The sequence below is a fragment of the Notolepis coatsorum genome, assembly GCF_963971535.1.
Source record: "Notolepis coatsorum genome assembly, chromosome: 5".
NCBI lineage: Eukaryota > Metazoa > Chordata > Actinopteri > Aulopiformes > Paralepididae > Notolepis > Notolepis coatsorum.
The window spans coordinates 37,333,217-37,349,225 of record NC_140169.1 but is presented as its reverse complement, the minus strand read 5'-3'; the positions used below and the strand labels follow the sequence as shown (position 1 = coordinate 37,349,225).

General features: G+C 45.6%; 1 pseudogene across 1 annotated transcript in view; it reads right to left on the bottom strand.

Annotated features, from left to right (window-relative positions):
• LOC311228151 (receptor-type tyrosine-protein phosphatase-like N) overlaps window positions 1–16,009 on the bottom strand; it is a 159,506-nt pseudogene that overhangs the window by 94,707 nt on the left and 48,790 nt on the right. The window lies entirely within an intron of this gene.

Here is a 16,009-nt window from a genome sequence, read left to right as displayed (position 1 = left end):
CTCTCTCTCTCTTTCTCTCTCTACGTTCAATGATTTTAAGTAGCAAAACGTTACACTATAAAAACGAACTAGATAGTTGATGATAATAAACATTTAACTTCATTAGCTGAAATATTCGAAAATCATTAAGTCTGCTATAAGCCATTCTCCCTTTCTGTGTGTGTGTGTGCACGTCCCATCTCTGGTCTTTGGAAAGACCAGATTAGGTCAGAGGAGTTTGATAGTATTTACTGATGATGGACAGATAATGTTGATATTTAAACATAAAAAGTATAATACATAATAAATGTATACATGATCATGCAACATAAACAAATTGTTGTAGGAACGGTTTGGGAGAGGGAGGTAGGGAGGGGTTGTGTTGCGAGTTCCAAAAAAAATTACTTTGAAAGTTTAAAGCTCAATATATCAAAACGTGGCACTTGTGAAAAGTGAAAAGTGAAAAGAAAGTCTATTTGACTTAAAAAATATATATTGTTTTTCATTTAAATGTCTGGAAGAGCTAAAACATTTATAAAAATTTATTAATTAAAAATTAAATTATATTTTCGTTGACTTCGTTTGAGTTGATCTAAATGTTACTGATTGTGTTAAATGGGCATATGATATCGTCTCATATCGATCGCAGGCACCTGAGTCGAATCGCATCGTATCATGGCAGACTTTGTGATATAGGCAACTATCGTATCGTTGTCCAAATAATCAATATCGTATCGTGATATTGCAACACTACTATCACCGACATCTAAGAAGGGAGATTCCCCCTTGAATGGCCCTTCGAAGGTTTCTCTCCTCCACATTGCCTGTGGTGCATTTTTTTCCCTATTGCTAGGTTTTAGTGAGTTTTTCCTTACCTTCGCGAGGTGTTACGTTCTGGACACCGACTGAGGTCGGTGACCACCCACATTCCTGGCATATGTCACTGGGCTTGTCACCTGTCCTTTCCCTGTCAATTAGTACTGTCACTTAGGGGTGGTTCCTGATTGGCTGTCACGGGGGTGTGTGTGGAATGTTGGTATTTGGTGTCTATGTAACCTACCTGTCTTCTGCTTGTTCATTGTCAGGTCTTCACTAATTGCGTTCGGGGAAAACGCGGACGGTTCAACTCTGGACCTCCAATAAGCTCCTATTTACCTTATTTCCTGCCTGTGCTATTTAGCATTTATCTCTCTTAGAAATTACTCTTGTGTTCTTACTATTAAAGTCGAACCTGTTCAAGAGTAAACACTCTCCGTCTCTGTGATTGCCTTCACCCATTGGAACTCACCTACCTCCATTCCTGACAGAAGACCTGACCATCAGAGTTCCATGGAGGCAATCATGGAGATGCTCCAGGCGCAGAGGGCGGCCCAGGAGCGGATGGAAGAACATCAGCGCCGAGTTAGTCCGACTCAACGGGATCGTCAGCTCATCCCAAGCGGTGGCGCAGTCGGCAAGCCGCAGTCGACAAGCCCAAGAAGGAGTGGCTGGAGTTCAGTCGGCAACGGGAGAAGCAGCGGTCCACGCAGAGGAGAGTCGGGGGGTGTTCGGGGTCCAGGAACGGTCCCACGAACCACGACTGCAGGCGCCCGCTCGCTATGATGGATCACCGGATGGATGTCGGGAATTCATCACCCAGTGTCTACTCGTTTTCCGGCTGCAACCACGATCATTTCCATCGGAGATAGCACAGGTAGCGTATATTATCACGCTACTCATCGGTCAAGCTCTCTCCTGGGCTACGGCGGAATTAGAGGCGGGAGCGATAATCTGCGACAGTCTGGACGCCTTTACCCGGGAGTTGAGAAGAGTATTCGATACTTCCCGGGTACTCTCGATCTTCGAGGCTGGCGGTCGTCTTCTCGACTGCCGGCAGGGCCTCCGCACGGTCGCAGCTTACGATATCAATTTTCGGATCTTGGCTCGGGAGACAGCTTGGTCGGAGAACGTCTGCGTGGTTCTGTTCGTCAGGGGACTCTCAGCGCGGATGCGAGATGCGCTCTCCGCGCGTGAGATCCCCGAGCAGCTGGAAGTGCTGATCAACACCGCCATCAAGATGGACAATCGGCACCAGGAGAGGGAGAAGGAGCATGTCAACAACACCCAGGTATGTTTTCCTTCTTCTCCTGGTGTTGATACATCCATGCATTATACGAGTGGGCCACTGGGTGATGAATCCATGTAGCTTGGAGCGCTGTCGTTCTCGGACGACGAGAGGCAGCGCTTCATCAAAGAGCGACGCTGTTTCCAGTGCGGTCGCACCGGTCACCGCTTCTGCAGCTGTCGGGTCCAGGCTGTATCAGCTCGGCGCCAGTCGGGAATAGAAGGTGCGCCGTCAGGCTTCGAGAAAGCGCCAGCAGGTGGGCTCATTCTTGCCAAGCCCACTGATTCACGTAAATTTTTTGAGGTGGCGATCAACTGTGGGGTGACATTAGGGGAACTAAGGCTCTCATTGACTCAGGGGCGGCGGGCAATTTTATTCATGTGGGATTGGTGAAGGAGTGGGGAACCCCAGTGGAGGATTTAGGGGTTCCCTTACCGGTTTACGCCCTGGACGGTCGGCCCCTGGGCAGTGGGAGCGTCACCCAGCGCACGGTTCCATTACACATCCGGGTGGCGGGTGGGGAGTGGGAATGGGTTAAATTTTTTGTCATCTTTTCCCCCTATTCTGTCATGGTGTTGGGTCATCCCTGGTTGTCGTCACGTGTTCATATTATTAATTGGAGCACGGGCGAACTCTCAACGGCGGCCGACGTCAAATCGATCGTCAGCGGGAGTTTGCCCAAACCCTTGTCTTCCCCCCCTCTTCCCTTTTGTCTCCTCCCTCTTTCTCCAGGATAGTGGGGAGCGTGGCAGATTCTGATCTACCCTCTAATCCCGATTTGATAGGGGTGCCTGAGATCTATTGGGACCTGGCGGACGTTTTTAGCAAACCGCGTGCTAAAGCACTTCCGCCTCATAGATCATACGACTGTCCCATTAATCTTCTACCCGGTACCTCCCCGCCTCGAATGCCTGTTCTCTCTCTCGCGCCCCGAAACCTTGGCCATGAACACCTACATAGAGGAGGCATTGCTTGCGGGGCACATACGCCCGTCCACTTCCCCTGCCGGCGCTGGCTTCTTCTTTGTTGATAAGAAAGATGGGGATCAGCGCCCGTGCATTGATTATAGGGGATTGAATGACGTTTCCATCAAGAACCGCTATCCTTTACCTCTCATGGACACGGCCTTTGAGTGCTTACAGGGGGCACAGTTCTTTTCTAAACTTGACTTACGTAATGCATACAATCTGGTCAGGATTAGAGAAGGAGACGAGTGGAAGACTGCATTTAACACACCCAATGGGCACTATGAGTATTTGGTCATGCCCTTTGGTTTGGCTAATGCTCCGGCAGTCTTCCAAGCCCTAGTTAACGACGTGCTGCGAGACTTGATTGGGGTGTCGGAGTTTGTTTACTTAGATGATATTCTGATTTTTTCTCGCGATATGGTGCAACACCAACTGCACGTTCGGGAGGTGCTAGACTGTCTCCTCAAGCATCAACTATTCGTTAAGGCTGAGAAGTGTGTGTTTCACACTGACACCATGTCCTTCCTGGGCTTTGTGTTGACAAAGGGCGATCTGCGCATGGATCCAGCCAAGGTGAGTGCAGTTTTGGACTGGCCACGGCCTTCGTCGTTCAAGGGGTTACAACGGTTTTTGGGCTTTGCAAATTTTTACAGGCGCTTTATTTGCAACTTTAGCGCCTTAGCCAATCCATTAACAGCTCTCACTAAGTCCTCTCTCCCTGGCTTTGAATGGTCGCCTAGGGCAGAGTCGGCCTTCTGCGATCTTAAACGTTGATTTACATCCGCTCCTGTATTGATCCGCCATGACGCAGAGGTTCCGTTCATTGTGGAGGTGGATGCCTCTGACATCGCGGTGGGGGGGGTGCTCTCTCAGAGATGCTTAAAGGATGGGAAAGTGCACCCGTGTGCTTTTTTCTCTCGCCGTCTGTCACCAGCCGAGCGTAATTACGACGTGGGTAATCGGGAGTTATTGGCGATCAAATTGGCACTGGAGGAGTGGAGACATTGGTTAGAGGGGGCGACACATCCTTTCATTGTTTGGACTGATCATAAGAACTTGGCTTACATCCAAGGGGCTAAACGCCTTAACGCTCGCCAGGCCAGGTGGACGTTGTTCTTCACACGATTTCGATTTACCATCTCCTATAGACCCGGCTCCAAGAATATCAAACCTGACGCTTTGTTGCGCCAGTTTGATCTTCCTGGTCGGGAGGAGCAGCCCCATCCCATTATTCCACCGGCCTTGATTTTGGCACCCGTGTCTTGGGGCATAGAGAGGGTGGTAAGGTCGGCGCTAACGCGGGAGCCCGATCCGGGTGGGGGTCCTCCGGGACGGTCGTATGTTCCCAAGGCGGCGCGCTCACGCTTGCTACAGTGGGCACATGCGTCATCCCTCACCAGCCACCCAGGGGCAACCAGGACCCTGGAATTTATCCGTAGGAGGTTCTGGTGGCCGACAGTGGAGGGGGATATGCGTTCCTTTGTGGCGGCCTGTCCGGTGTGCGCACGTAGTAAGACCTCTCGACGGGCACCGGCGGGTCTCCTCCGACCACTTCCTATTCCTAAACGACCCTGGTCACACATATCTCTGGACTTTATTTCTGGTCTTCCCCTTTCGGACGGGTTCACCACCATTTTGGTGGTGGTGGATCGGTTCTCTAAGGCGGCTCACTTTGTCCCTCTCCCCAAGCTTCCATCGGCCCGGGAGACTGCTGATTTAGTTATACAGCATGTCTTTCGGGTCCACGGGCTGCCAGTGGATATCGTGTCGGACCGGGGTCCTCAGTTCGCCTCCAGGTTCTGGAAGGCGTTTGCCGCCGGCCTCGGCGCCTCTGTCAGTCTGTCGTCTGGGTTCCATCCGCAGTCGAACGGGCAGACGGAGCGGGTCAACCAGGATTTGGAGGGGGTCTTGAGATGTTACGTTGCCGGTAGTCCGGCAACGTGGAGTAGGAGGTTGGCTTGGGCTGAGTACGCGCATAATACCCTTCTCTCCTCTTCTACCGGTATGTCTCCCTTTCAGTGCCAGTATGGTTTTCAACCTCTTCTGTTTCCCGAGCAGGAGCAGGAGGCGGAGGTGCCCTCGGCCCAGGCACATGTGGCTCGCTGTCGCAGGACGTGGAAACAGGTTCGGAAGGCGCTACAGAAGGTTTCGGTTAGTACCCAACGGCAAGCTAACCGTAAGCGTCGTCCGGCTCCAGTTTACCGTCCAGGGCAGCGGGTTTGGCTTTCCACCCGGGATCTCCCTCTCCGGGTGGAATCCAAGAAGCTGGCTCCTCGCTTTATAGGACCATTTAAAGTGATTCATTGGGTTAATCTAGTGGCTTACAAGCTACGACTTCCGAGCTCTATGAGGGTTCATCCGACGTTTCATGTGTCCCTGTTGAAGCCATTCCTCTCATCGCCCTTGGCCCCGCCACTGCCTGTGGTTCCTCCGCCCTGGTTTATTGGCGGTCAACCCATTTACACGGTGCGGAGGATACTGGGTTGTAGGCGGAGGGGTAGGGGGTTTCAGTTCTTGGTGGATTGGGAGGGGTACGGGATAGAAGAGCGTTCTTGGGTGCCTCAAAGGGATATTTTAGATCCCAGCCTGATCGTTGATTTCCGGCGGCTGAATCCCGAGGCCCCTAGGTGAACGTCTGGTGCCGTTCGTCGGGGGAGGGTACTGTTACGTTCTGGACACCGACTGAGGTCGGTGACCACCCACATTCCTGGCATATGTCACTGGGCTTGTCACCTGTCCTTTCCCTGTCAATTAGTACTGTCACTTAGGGGTGGTTCCTGATTGGCTGTCACGGGGGTGTGTGTGGAATGTTGGTATTTGGTGTCTATGTAACCTACCTGTCTTCTGCTTGTTCATTGTCAGGTCTTCACTAATTGCGTTCGGGGAAAACGCGGACGGTTCAACTCTGGACCTCCAATAAGCTCCTATTTACCTTATTTGCTGCCTGTGCTATTTAGCATTTATCTCTCTTAGAAATTACTCTTGTGTTCTTACTATTAAAGTCGAACCTGTTCAAGAGTAAACACTCTCCGTCTCTGTGATTGCCTTCACCCATTGGAACTCACCTACCTCCATTCCTGACAGCGAGGGGTATGTCAGGGAGTGTTGCATTTATTAAAAAAAAATTGGACTTTATGGTGTTCTTGTTTTGTTCTTGACTTATTGTGATGTTTCTTCTTGACTTGTTTAAAGAAGACGTGTCCGGCCCATGGGGACATTAACGTGTGTTGTCGGGCCTTACAAATACATTTGATTTGATTTGTGATGAAACTGGTGATTCCCACCAATATTATTTATTTAATTTTGTGTACTTTTAACATTCTATACATTTACATTTTGTCATTTAGCTGACTTTATCCAAAGCGACTTACAAGTTATGTACAACAAGTCAGCAGGAAGGGTACTCTTTCAGCTGAGTAACAATGTATATAGTATATTATTATTATTATTATTATTATTATATTATTATTATTATTATTATTATTATTATTATTATTATTATTATTATTATTATTATTATTATTATTATTATTATTATTATTATTATTATTATTATTATTATTATTATTATTATTATTATTATTATTATTATGTTTCACAGGCCTGCTTCTTAGAGGTATGCAGGGTTAAATGGCAATGCTGCAAAGTAAATAAAATGCTATACCTTCAAAAATCGATGATCACAAAAGAAAATGTTTAGATTAGTGTTAGACATGAGGTCAACGATGTCAAGGTCAGGGTTAAGGTATATATAATATATAATATGTTTAAATATATATATATATTAGGGGTGTAAAGGTACACGTATCCATACCGAACCGTTTCAGTGTGTACCATACCGTACCGTACCGAATGGCTGTGTACTGAACAAATACAACGGTATGTTAACCACTAACGACCGCCCACCGGGGGCTGTTTTTTTCACAATCTAATATAATAATAATTATTATTTGAATTTTTTACAAGTCGATTATTAATTTCAATATAGAATATTTGTTGACAGCCCTACAAGTACAATTAGCTACTGCAAACTACATCACCCCTGAGTGGAACATGGAAAGCCAAACTTTCCCCCACTGTACCAAAAACCTGTACCGAACCTTGACTTCAAAACCGAGGTACGTACCGTACCGTGGTTTTTGTGTACCGTTACACCCCAAATATATATCATAATGTATAATTATCATAATATATTTATTACATAAATAATAGCAACACAACACCCAGGGGAGAAACATGATCAATATATATTGAGAGAGAGAGAAAGAGAGAGAGAGACATAGAGAGAGACACACACAGAGAGAGACACACACAGAGAGAGATAGAGAGAAAGAGAGAGAAAAAGAGAGAGAGACATAGACAGAAAGAGAGAGAAATCTATGAAAGCAAAGCATTCAATCATTGACGCTGACAGGATTCAAAACCTTTGATAAGCTGCCTAAAAAATATATTTTCTACAAGTATTCTACCTGCCACCTCAATGATGTAATCAGGACAAAACCAAATACAGTGTTGAACTGTGAATATGTTAATATGAATGGTCAACTTAAAATGTACCTGAAGTTCTCATGACATGTAATGTCATTATGTAAATCAACAACAGATAGAACTGAATGGGAGAATTGTGATGAAAAAGATCCATCCCTTGACAATATTCTATTTGGTATGCTATTCAATAGTGCGTGCAGTACGGGTAAAGTGCGTAAGCACTGCGTGAATGAGTCATCACTGTTAGCACACAGAGACTGTGGGGGTGTTGGCTTAGAGCTCCTGTCATCACGGTGATGTCAGCGTTGCCGTGGAGACAGAGAAAGGGGGAGGCCTGGGATAAGATATGGACGAGAAGACGTGCAGGTGATGCAGAGAGAAAGAGCGAGAGAGAGAAAGAGACAGAAAGAGAGAGAGACAGAAAGAGAGAGAGAGAGAGAGATAGAGAGAGAGAGAGAAAGAGACAGAAAGAGAGAGAGAGAGAGAGAGAGAGAGAGAGAGAGAGAGAGAGAGAGAGAGAGAGAGAGAGAGAGAGAGAAAGAGAGAATAGAGAAAGAAAGTAAGAAAGAAATTAATTAAGATACCCATGGTTGAAAACCTGTGGTTTGTGTGTGTGTACGTTTTTGTGCGTCACAGTGCTGTAAATAATTCAGATGGCGTGTCTTGTTGTGGGTGACAAGCTGAAAGCAATTAAGATACGGAGGAACTCACTTCTGTTTAAGTGTCCTTAATACTCTTTAATGTTTTAAAGGTATCCAAAGCAGTTTTTGACCACTAGTGGATGCAATTGGCGCTATATGGGACAGTAGGAGGAAGAGAGTGTCATGTTCTTCCAGCACGCACACAAGGATGCACAAGCACGACACAAGCACGACACAAGCAGGATACAAGCACACACAATCAATCAATCAATCAATCAATCAGATTTATTTATATAGCACATTTAACATGACACGTGTCAACCAAAGTGTTGTACAGAGGGTAGATACATAGATACATATAGACAACAATCACAACTCCGTGTTATGGGAGGGCACACAGGCAAGCACACAGGAAAACAGGGCATGAGTCAGTGAACGGGAAAGGCTAGTAGGTAGAAGTGGGTTTTGAGCCTAGATTCGAAGGAATCTATCGAGGGGGCAAGCCTAATGGAGGTGGGGATGCTGTTCCACAGTTCAGGGGCTGCGATAGCAAAGGCACGGCCCCCCCTGAGCTTGAGGTTAGACCTCCGGACTGTCAGGAGCCTCTGATCGGCCTGAGGGACCTGGTGTTGGAACAGGGGGATAGGAGGTCTGAGATGTAGGAGGGGGGCTGACCATTAAGGGCTTTAAAAACAAATAGGAGAACCTTAAAATCTATCCTGTAGCGTACTGGAAGCCAATGAAGGGAGGCAAGGACATTGATTGATTGATTGAATAGTTTATTGATTTAGAATGGAAAATTGCACATATACATTTGATCACAATAAGAACAGGTATACATTTCTCCATTTACCAATAGGATTCCAATAAACACAATAAAGCCATAGGCTTGTTTCCATTGTGGTCCTTCATCATTGGTGTCAGTGGATTTATGTACTGGTGTGTGGACGTGGGTGTTCCATTGTACTGCTGCTGAATAGGAATGAGTTTTGGCCTATTTTTCTATTGCATCTCACTGGGACAATGTCTGTAGGGCTCCCCCTGGTGGCGTGTCCATGTACATCCCTTACCATGTTAAAATATCCTCTAAGATATTGAGGGACAGTATTCCTGAGTATCCTGTGTGTCATGTTGAGTTTTATTTGAGAGACCCTCTCCTCAACCCTGAGCCATTTGAGGCTGTTAAAATGTGTCTGTGTAAGGTGAGTCCTGGGATGGAGTTTTAAAATCATTCTAACTAATTTGTTCTGAGCTGTCTGTAGCCTACCTTTCAGTGCTACTGTGATGCCAGTGTACCAGGAGGAGCATGCATAGTCATAATGACATTGGATCAGTGCCCCTGCCAGGACTTCCATTGCTGACCTGTTAATATAGGTGGACACTCTACTGAGAAGGGGTGATGTGGTCTCTCTTGCGGGTTCCGGTCAACAGTCTGGCAGCAGCGTTTTGTACCAGTTGTAAGCGGGACAGGGAAGACTGGTTAATGCCTATATAGAGGGAGTTGCAGTAGTCTAATCTAGATGAAATGAAAGCGTGGATAACTCTCTGAAGGTCAGCAGGTGAGAGAAGGGCTTTGAGTTTAGCAATGGTGCGTAGTTGGAAAAAACATGCCTTTACCACTGAGTTCACTTGTCTGTCGAATTTAAATTGTGGATAAAAAATTACACCTAGGTTCTTGACATAAGGCTTGACCAGGGAGGACAGGTTGCCAAGACTGTTGGTAAGGGTGGTGACAGCTTCTGGGGGACCGAAGAGGATTATTTCGCATTTGTTTTCATTTAGTTGTAATATGTTTTGTGCCATCCAACATTTAACGTCATCCAGGCAGGACATGAGACTGTTAAGTAGAGACTGGTTGTTAGGTTTCAGGGAAACATAAAGCTGTGCGTCGTCAGCATAACAGTGAAAAGAGATGTTGTGCTTCTGAATTATTGAACCAAGGGGTAGCATGTAAAGAGAGAACAGGATCGGGCCAAGGATGGACCCTTGCGGGACCCCACAGGAGACGGAGGTTGAGGGGGAGGAGCAGTTGGCAATGTTGACAGCAAAGCTTCTATTTGTGAGATAGGAGGAGAACCATGCTAGTGCAGTGCCACTGACACCAACCCAGTGTTGGAGATGATCTAATAGAATGATGTGATCAACAGTGTCGAAAGCTGCGCTGAGGTCAAGCAGCATTAAAACAGAGCAGACAAGCACACACAAGCATGACACAAGCACACACAAGCACACACAAGCATGACACAAGCACGACACAAGCACGACACAAGCACACACAAGCACAACACAAGCACGACACGAGCACACGCAAGCAGGACAAAGGAGATTGGACTCGTCATAATTTATCGTGAAATGACCACAAATAATTAACTGCAAATGTCGAGTCTATGAATTTCCGCAATATTACATTGAGGGAACATTGGGGTTGGTGTGGTCATTGGGCGCAAGCCCGTCATAGCTTTAAACTGAAAGTGAAACTTAATGCAAACGGGATGTAAACATTGTGAGAGTAAAGGAAAACTGTGAAGATTTGCAGAGTTTATATGAGCTTATATGAGGTAGGACATTTTAGGACGGCCGGGTAGCGTGAATACTTTCCCCAAGGTGGTTGTCCTTCCGCGTTCGGTTTACGCGGCCTGATTGGCCACTGACGCTTCTCTCAACGCCCAATCGCGTTACTCCTAACGCTTGCTCCTAACGCTCGCTCCTAACTTTCAGAACTTCTCTCAGTTCCACAAGTCCATCACATCAGCTACCTACGCGTTACTCCTAATGCTCGCTCCTAACTTTCAGAACTTCTCTCAGTTCCACAAGTCCATCACATCAGCTACCTACCTGCATCAATATACTACTAACTATCAACTAACTCGCTACCGCCGTGCATCAATATACTAACTAACTAGCACATCAATGCACTAACTACTACTTCCGTGCATCGCTATACTGCTACCGCCGTGCATCAATATACTAACTATTGATGTGATGTCGATTGATATGAATAGCTAGTTACGTTAATATAGAGAGATGAAAACAATACGTTATTTATATTGATGTGATGTCGATTGATATGAATATCCAGTTACGTTAATATAGAGAGATGAAAACAATACGTTATTTATATTGATGTGATGTCAAGTTGTTATTGCTTTTATACCATTTTAATAACCTGTTCAAGGTCGCTGACCGGCACTGCAGATCTACCCTAGTCTGTGAATTCGAGAAGGTGCAATACCGGCCAGATCCTCTTAGGGGCGCTATCGCGATAATATAGTGTTCCCTGTGGCAGAAGTTGTCTTTTTTTTTTTGGATCTCGAATGTAGTTTTCTACTCATCTGAAGCGATAGCTATTGTCTGTTGCACGGGATACGTTTCGGATTGCAGATTTCACCATGCAATAAGGTGATTTATCATCAGCCAATGGACATATCGATCTACCAGATGGCGATCGATAACGGGGAAATGCTTGGGGGGATCAGCCCCGACCACGGTAAAATCCCCTTCACGTAAATTATAACCCGATCGGACACCGTTCTGAACGGCCTATGTGGCTAGTTAGACGAACACTGTTATTGGTAATCAATAATAATAAACAACGTCCCCCGCCCCCCCCCCCCTTTCATGCATACATGCTTTGGGACAGTCCCGATCATATGCAGTTTGAGTTATTTCTGTAGCATCTGTAAAACGGAAATGCCATTGGATATAACGTTAGCAGCTATTAGCCATGTATCTAGCTTTCCAGAAAATATACAAGACCAAATCCGCTATAAAGCTTATATTCACAGCGCTTTAAAATGAGAACCTATTGATGCATTATTTTTTTCTTTAAGCCATTTTGAAGGGACGGTTTATGAACTCAATTGACAATGAGAATGGACAGATAGCAATACTATAAAGTATAGATTTAGCTCTACAAAAAGACACACGTTTGTTTACATTCCCCGGTCCTCTTACCATTAATTAGACTCAGCCCAGTGGTCGCGAAAGTGTTAATATAGAGAGATGAAAACAATACGTTATTTATATTGATGTGATGTCGATTGATATGAATAGCACGTTGCGTTAATATAGAGAGATGAAAACAATACGTTATTTATATTGATGTGATGCCGATTGATATGAATAGCGCGTTACGTTAACACTTTGGTTGCCTAAGGTTAAATTAATGATATACCATAGATTGCCAGCGCTATTTGTCTATGGAGAAAGTCCCCTTCTTTGCAGGGCTATAACTTTTTAAATTCTATTGCTACATTGCCATTATTAGGGCCCATTCAAAGTCCTATATGTATTGTTCATTGTGTAGCAACGTTAAACTTTTTCATTCACATATTCATAGTAAAGTATGGTCTAATGTATAAGTATGTTTTCATCTCTTTCTGCAGCTTTCTCCAGAACGTGATATATAGCCCCAAATGCATTATATTGATGATGAAATACAGTTTGATGGCAATCAGCGCGATATAAAAAATTCCAACTAGACGTACTTCTAGAAGTTACTACACGTCATCTGATGTTGACCGGATGGGCGAGGGGGCGTTTATAATTCCGTGAGCAGCGTTATACCAATCATCTAATGTGGGTCAAATGTTGATAATATCAGTTATTATCGAAGAAGGTAACGTTACACGCTGAAACTCACCCCAGTCTCCGCGCGCCGTTGGGCGATCATCGTCGAGTAGAAATTGTATCATTATGGGATATATTTTTACCCGGTCCATCTCCAGCTTGTATAATGGTATATACGTCCAAATCATGTTGTTTATCGAGTTATTGGCAATCGATCACCGTGTAGCGTGACGAGCCAGAGTCACATGAACCATAGCGAGCGCCCGGAAGTACTACGGTCGTCATGACAACCTCTATTCAACATCCTGTTTTGGCGATTGCGCCGATCGGCCACCAGATGGCGCTCCTGAACCGCCAGAGAGCTCAGTGGGTCCTGCTGGTGGATCTCAGGCCAGCGGAGGGACATTATGAATCCGATCGCAGATTTTTGAAATATTGATATAAGGACGCTGTACAGCGTCCCCCGGCAACTTTAGCATGGCCAGCAAAGACGTGAAAAGTCGTGTCCCGGCACTCAAAGTGTTAATATAGAGAGATGAAAACAATACGAGGAAATGGGCTACGTTAATATAGAGAGATGAAAACAATACGAGGAAATGGGCTACGTTAATATAGAGAGATGAAAACGGGCTACGTTAATATAGAGAGATGAAAACAATACGAGGAAATGGGCTGTGGAACGGAAGGACTTGGGCTGTGGAACTGAAAGCTAGGCGCAACGCGATTGGGCGCTGAGAGAAGCGTCAGTGGCCAATCAGGCCGCGCAAACCGAACGCGGAAGGACAACCACCTTGGGGAAAGTATTCACGCGGCCGGGTAGCACAGCGGACTAAGCGTCTGTCTACCACCGCAGAGACACTGGTATCGAATCCGGCTGTCAGCGGTGCCTCCGGCTTGGCCGGCCGTCATATTAGCACAATTGGCAGTGTCAGCGGGAGGGAAGCCGGTGGGTGGTAATCTGGTTGTTGTAAAACAGCGACTCCTACAGGTTGGTCAGGGCACCTGCACAGCGAGGGAGGGAAATGGTGAAGGTAGTGTGACCTCCCACGCGTTACACTTCACCAATGAGAGTCCTCGCTGCCAGGTGAAAAGAGGCTGCTGGCTGTCTCCTATGTATCGGAGGAAGCATGTGATAGACTTCAGGGCTCCCTAGACCGACCAGTGGGGGGCACATGCACGCAATGACCAGGAAGGGGAGGGGGGAATTGGCATAACGACTAAATTGGGATGGGAGGAAAATACAGAAAAATAGGGGGAGAAAAAGTGGATAAAAAAAAAGAAAACTGTCTATTTGGGTGGAAATGTGAATGTAAACAAAAGCTAGTTCCAGATGTTTTGTAAACCCTTTCCACAAAATTGTACCAAATTAAAATACTGAAAATGTCAGGCAGCATCTCTACAGCTTTACCTTCATTGAGATGCAAGGATCTATTACAGTAATATGCTAATTGGCAACAAGCACCCATTGATATTTACCAGGAATTCCTCATCGGCAGGTTATATTATTTCAAGATATGTCAATACCTACATTTATAGTTTGAGTAAAATGTACTCAGTTTGAGTAAAATTTACTCTGCAAAATTTACTTATATGGATGAGCCCGGATCTGAATATGAATTCGGAAAAGCACAGATAATGAGATCCAATATTTTTAGTACACAGATATTTGCCATCAAAGACTGTTTGCCGTCAAAACTACCTGTATGACTGCTATTAAAACGACCTGTAGGACTGCCGTCAAAACTATCTGTAGGACTGCTGTCAAAACTACCTGTAGGACTGCTATTAGAACTACCTGTAGGACTGCCGTCAAAACTAAATGTAGGACTGCTATCAAAACTACCTGTAGGACTGCTGTCAAAACTACCTGCAGGACTGCTGTCAAAACTACCTGTAGGACTGCTGTCAAAACTACCTGTAGGACTGCTATCAAAACTACCTGTAGGACTGCCATCAAAACTAACTGTAGGACTGCTGTCAAAACTACCTGTAGGACTGCTGTCAAAACTACCTGTAGGACTGCTATCAAAACTACCTGTAGGACTGCCATCAAAACTAACTGTAGGACTGCTATCAACACTACCTGTAGGACTGCCATCAAAACTACATGTAGGACTGCTGTCAAAAAAATAATTCTCCTATACCTTCCGGTATAAACCATACCCACTTCCGGTCTTCTATCCGAATACAGATACAGATACAGATAATAATGTCCGCACACCCCTAATACTGTTACCACATATTGGACCATGATAGGTTCTACCTATTAGTGACATCACACATGCAACTCAGATGTCAGGGAAGTACAGAGAAGCTATCCCTCTACAGGGAAGAATATGACAAAGGTGACAAGTTCTGCATGAATAACAACCTGTATCATCAAGACCTCCAAGAGGAGTTATTACAACCTGTATCATCAAAGACCCCCAAGAGGAGTTAACCATGAATAACAACCTGTATCATCAGAGAGGAGTTATACATGTATCATAACAATACATGTTTTTGAGTGGAGGTGTTCTTTGTGTGTTCCTTTGTGCCTTCTGTCATCTGGTTCTTGATCTGTACTCTTCCTCTCTCCCTCCTCTTCCTCCCTCAGCGGTAGTCCCAGCCTACATCAACTGGACATAAGTATTCCACTCCACTGACACATGCCCTCTCTATTTGAACGACCACATCAAACAAGAGGTGGACGCGGGCAAATACTGCGGCATGGTCATGCTGGACCTACAAAAGGCCTTCGACACTGTCAATCACACCATTCTGATTGACAAGCTAAAAGCAATTGGTTTTGATAGTCTATCAGTGAGCTGGATACAATCCTACCTGGAGGGGAGAGAACAAATGGTGGAGGTAAACGGTACCCTATCCCCCCCCCCTCAAAGTAAGCTGTGGTGTTCCACAAGGAAGCATACTAGGACCGCTACTGTTCCTAATTTATGCAAATGACATGTCGTCAGCTTGTGACTGCAACTTGTTCCTGTTTGCGGACGACTCAGCCCTGCTGGTCTCTGACAAGAACAGGTTACAGGTTGAAAAAACCCTCAGCTCGGAACTAGGCAAAATCTGCATATGGCTCGCCGATAACAAACTATCATTACACATGGGCAAAACAGAGTCCATTCTCTTCGGTTCAAATAACAAACTCAGCAAGACCGACGGCTTCTCAGTTACAGTGGGTGACAATATTGTCACAAGGAAAGATGAAATTACCTACCTGAGTTCCATCCTAGAGGCTAATCTTTCCTGTGACAAAATGGCAT